General features: G+C 37.3%; 1 pseudogene; it reads left to right on the top strand.

The window, feature by feature from the left end:
- The first annotated feature begins 661 nt into the window (after positions 1-661).
- On the top strand, positions 662-1,554 carry LOC136163458 (lathosterol oxidase pseudogene; annotated as a pseudogene).
- Positions 1,555-5,567: the final 4,013 nt, after the last annotated feature.

Genomic DNA, 5,567 nt, shown 5'->3' with positions numbered 1-5,567 from the left:
AACACCTATCCTTCTCAAACTATTACAACAAAAATTTCAGAGGAAGGAGGAACACTTACAAACTTATTCCATGAGGCTTGCATCACCCTGACACCAAAACCATAGATATCACAAAAAAAGAAAATTAGTGTCTAATATCACTAATGAACATAGATGCAAAAATCCTCAACAAATTAACAACTGAATCCAACAATACATTAGAGTGATCATAAAATATGATCAAGGGGGATTTATTCCAGGGGTGCAAGAACAGTTCAATACCTACAACTCATGTGATACATACTGCATTAAAAAAATTGAAAAAAATACTAGCCAGAGCATCCAGAGCCCTGTAGGAACTGAACTGGCAACTAGTAACAAATCCACAGAGAAGAAAATGACAACCCACTCCAGTATTCTTGCCTGGAAAATCCCATGGACAGAGGAGCCTGGTAAGCTACAGTCCATGGTGTCATGAAGAGTCAGACACGACTGAGAGACTTCACTTTCACTTTTCCTTTCATGCATTGGAGAAGGAAATGGCAACCCACTCCAGTGTTCTTGCCTGGAGAATCCTAGGGACAGGGGAGCCTGGTGTGCTGCCGTCTGTGGGGTCTCACAGAGTCAGACACGACTGAAGCGACTTAGTACCAGGAGCAGCAAATCCACTCTAGGGGCTAAGATGGATCTTACACTCAATACTACAGAGTATTATCTATTTGCACTATACATATCTCCTGCCACAGAGCCAGAAGATGACATCTTCTGACAAGTTATTAGCCTCCTGATTATAACAAATCTCAGTATGTATAACCTTTATTCCTTCTTTGCAACACTGAGTTATTATTTTGTCTATGATCTTTCCTTAATGAAAGACAATTTTTAAAGAATCAAGTCCATTGATAGATTATGCATTCTGTCCAGCCAGTGCCATGGATCAGCATCCCCATATTTCCTCCATTCTTGCTAGAGGTGAGAGGTTACAGCAAATTGTATAATGGCATAGGAGAGTTTCCATATGGTTGGTTTCAACTCATTGCTGGTATCTTTACTTTTCTCTTTTTCACTGACATGCTGATCTACTGGATTCACAGAGGCTTTCATCAAAGACTTGTATATATAAGCACTTACACAAACCTCATCATATCTGGAAGGTTCTGACTTCATTTGTAAGTCATGCTTTTCACCTTCTGGATGACGTCCTTCAGAGTCTGCCTTACCACAGATACCCTTTTATGTTTCCTTTACACATGGTAGTTTATTTAGGTTCATATATCCTGGTCAATATTTATAGCTTCCATTTATGATGGTGATATCCATGTTCCCTAAATCTTAAGGCCTTAATTGTTAATGGCTCAACTCATCATACAGATTACCACATGCTCGTTGACTATAGCTATGGACAGTATTTCACATTGTGGGATAGAACTGGAGCCTTGTTCAAAAATCCCTCCTCCTTTGAAGGCAATGGACCACTCAGTTATGTGAGGATGACAAGAAGAAAGCAAAAGTCATGTAGGAAATGCTTGTAAAAATGAAAAGTTATTCAACATAGAGTTCATCAAAACTGAGTAGATGACTGCCCAATTGTTAAATATTTTTGATAAATAAAGATAATCTACATATGTTCAGCCAAGAGGCATAACAATTGAACAGTATTATTTGAAATTCAGTACTGTCGGTACAGCGAAGGAATGATCATAATGATAGGTTAAGGGAACATGATGTGAACAGCAAGGTTTTAATTAAATTGATGCACAGCACTTTTGATATGTTTCAAAGTTATAATCATATGATTTTCTATAAAAGGAAATAATTGCCAAATATTTAGGTCTATCACTGAAGATTAATTTTGAAATCTTGTTTTCCTTCCTCTTTCTCCATTTTTCTCCACTTCCTCTGTAAAAAAAGATTTAACAAATACCTTCATAAAGAAATGTCATGTGTTGTAACAAATGTCAGGAAAATATGGTTTGCAAGTCATTTTATAAGCTATTTATGTAAAATCAATAAAAGTTGATTATGAATGTTAAAAATTGAATAAAATAATATCACCTGAATGGATGCAGAAAAAGCTTTTGACAAAATTTAACATTCACTTATGATTAGCCCTTTATATTAACTTTGTGAAGAGGTAACACACCTCAACACAATAAAAACCATAAGTGATAAGCCCACAGCTAACATCATACTCTATGATAAAAAGCTGAAAGCATTTCCTCTAAGATCAGGAACAAGACAAGAATGTCCACTCTCACCACTTTTATTCTACATAGTATTGGAAGTCAGCCACAACAATCAGATAAGAAAAATAGGAAAGAAAGAAGTAAAATTGTCACTGTTTTCAGATAACATGACACTAAACACAGAAAATCCTAAAAACACCACTGAAAAATAGCTAGAATTCAATGAATTTGGCAAGGCTGCATGATACGAAATTAATATACAGAAATCTGCTGCATTTCTATATACTGATAATGAATTGTCAGAAAGAAGGTTTTTTTTTTTAAGTCTCATTTATCATATCAAAAAGAATAGGATGCCTTGGAATAAGTCTAACTAGGGAGATAAAAATACTTGTACTTGGAAAACTACGAGACATTGTGAAAGAAACTGAAGATGACAGAAACAGATCGAAAGATATATAATGTTCATGAACTGGGAAAAATAATATTGTTAAAATGACTGTTTCCCAAGGCAATCTACATATTCAATGAAATTCCTACCAAAATACTGAACATGTTTCACATAATTAAAATAATTCTAAAATTTGAATGTAAATACAACAGACCCTGAATAGCCCAAACAATCTTGAGAAAGAACAGAGCTGAAGGCATCATGTTCCCTGGCTTCAGACTATAACAAAGATACAGCAATCAAAACAGTATCAGTTGCATCTGACTCTCTTCGACCCCATGGACTGCAGCATGCCAGGCTTCCCTGTCCACCACCAACTCCCAGAGCTGCCTCAAATTCATGTCCATTGGGTCGGTGATGCCATCCAACCATCTTACCCTCTGTCATCCCCTTCTCCTCCCACCTTTAATCTTTCCCAGCATCAGGGTCTTTTCCAGTGAGTCAGTTCTTCGCATCAGGTGGCCAAAGTACTGGAGTTTCAGCTTCAGCATTAGTCCTTCCAGTGAACACCCAGGACTGATCTCCCTTAGGATGGACTGGTTGGATCTCCTTGCAGTCCAAGGGACTCTCAAGAGTCTTCTCCAATACCATAGTTCAAAAGCATCAATCCTTCGGTGCTCAGCTTTCTTTATAGTCCAACTCTCACATCCATATGTGACTACTGGAAAAACCACAGCCTTGACTAGACGGACCTTTGTCGGCAAAGTATAGTGCTGGTACTATACTTTACTATATACTATATACAGTATAGTGCTGGCACAAAAACACACAAATAGATCAAAGGAAAAGAGAGAATCCAGAAATAAACTCACACACTTACGGTTAACTAATCTATAACAAAGGAGGCAAGAATTTACAATTGGGAAAAGACAATCTTTTCAATAAGTAGTGCTGAGAAAACTGAACAACTATAGGTAAAAGAATGGAATTAGAATGTTTCCTCACATCATATACAAAAATGAACTCAAAATGAATTCAAGTCCAAAATGTAAGACCAGAAACCATAAAATTCCTCAAAGAAAATATAAGAAGAATACTCCTTGATATAAATCATAGCAAATATTCATTTGCTTCCTAACACAAAGGAAAGCAAAAGCAAACAAATAGGATCTAATTAAAGTTGCAAAGGAAACCATTAACAAAATGAAAAGACAACCTACAGAATGAGAGAAAATATTTGTAAACGGTGACCATAAAGGGGTTAATATCTAAAATATATAAAGAGCTCATACACAACTAAATATCAAAAAAGCAAACAATTCAACCAAAAATGGGCAAAAGACCCAAACAGACATTTTTACAAACATACTGATTGCTAATAGGAACATGAAAAAGATACTTAACATCACTCATCAGAGAAATGCAAATTAGAATCACAATGAAATAACACCTCACACATGTCTGAATGGCTATCATCAGAAAGGACCACAGAAAACCAGTGCTGATGAGGATGTGGAGAAAAGAGAACCCTTGTCTACTGGAAATTGCTGCATCCATCATCAAAAAGGATAAGGGATAAACTACCTACCTACTGGTAGGATAAAATACCTACCAGTATTCTTGGGCTTCCCTTGTGGCTCAGCTGGTAGAGAATCCACCTGCAATGCGGGAGACCTGGGTTTGATCCCTGGATTGGGAAGACCCCTGGAGAAGGGAAAGGCTACCCACACCAGTATTCTGGCCTGGAGAATTACGTGCACTGTATAGTCCATGGAGTTGCAAAGAGTCAGTCGGACACAACTGAGCAACTTTCACTTATTCACTTGTCAAAAACAGTATAGGGGTTCCTCAACAAACAAAAGTAGTACTAAATTATCCAACAACTCCACTTCTGGAAACATAAAAATGTAGCATAAAAACCACTAGCTATGATAAATAGCAAAAGTTAGAGTCTATAATATAGTAACGGTAGTGTACAATGTAATTAAACACTAAAAGTGTAGAAAAATACCTAAAACTCAAGACAGAAAAAGGGACACAGTTGTATAGAACAGACTTTTGGACTCTATGGGAGAAGCCGAGAGTGGGATGATCTGAGAGAACAGCATCGAAACATGCATATTATCAAGTGTGAAACAGATCGCCAGTCCAGGTTGGATGCGTGAGACAAGTGCTCGAGGCTGGTGCACTGGGATGACCCAGAGGGATGGGATGGGGAGGGAGGTGGGAGGGGGGTTCAAGATGGGGAACACATGCAAATCCATGGCTGATTCATGTCAGTGTATGGCAAAAACCACTACAATATTGTAAAATAATTAGCCTCCAACTAATAAAAATAAATGGAAAAAAAAAAAAAAGAAAAATACCTAAAACTAAAAAAGGCTTTTTATTAATATGTAATGTAAAAACATGCAAATTTTAACAACAGTAATCTAAGATGTGAGGGGTAGGAGAAGAAAAAGTGTAAAGTTTAGGACTTCTACTGAAATGAAGTTGTTATCAATTTAAAATCAAGCATTATAATTTTAAGATATTTTAGGTAATCTTCATGGTAATGACAAAGTAAAGACGTGTAGCAATTATACAAAAGAGTAAGAAAAAGAAGTCAAAGAATACCGATGCCAAAAGACATCAAAACACGCAAAATGACAGCAGGATTAGAAAACAAGGAACAATGAATCTGTAAAATAATCAGAAAACAATGAACAAAATGGCAATAGTGAACTCTTGCCTATCAATAGTTACTAATATATTAAATTCTCCAATCAAAAGACACAAAATGGGGCCTCTCTAGTGCTCTAGTGGTTAAGAACCCATCTGTCAATGCAGGGGACGTGGCTTTGATCACTGTCCCAGGAAGATCCCATATGCCACGAAGCAACCGAGCAACCGAGCCCGCGCATCACAATGACCAAGGCCCTCGTGCCTAGAGTTGGCGCTCTGCAGCAAAAGAGGCCACGGCAATGAGAAGGCCATACACTGCAACAAAGAGTAGCCCTGCTCCCCCCCCC

This window comes from Muntiacus reevesi, chromosome 3 (assembly GCF_963930625.1).
Source record: "Muntiacus reevesi chromosome 3, mMunRee1.1, whole genome shotgun sequence".
Lineage (NCBI taxonomy): Eukaryota > Metazoa > Chordata > Mammalia > Artiodactyla > Cervidae > Muntiacus > Muntiacus reevesi.
Note: the sequence above shows the minus strand (reverse complement) of the source record. Positions and strands in the feature narration are given on the sequence as shown.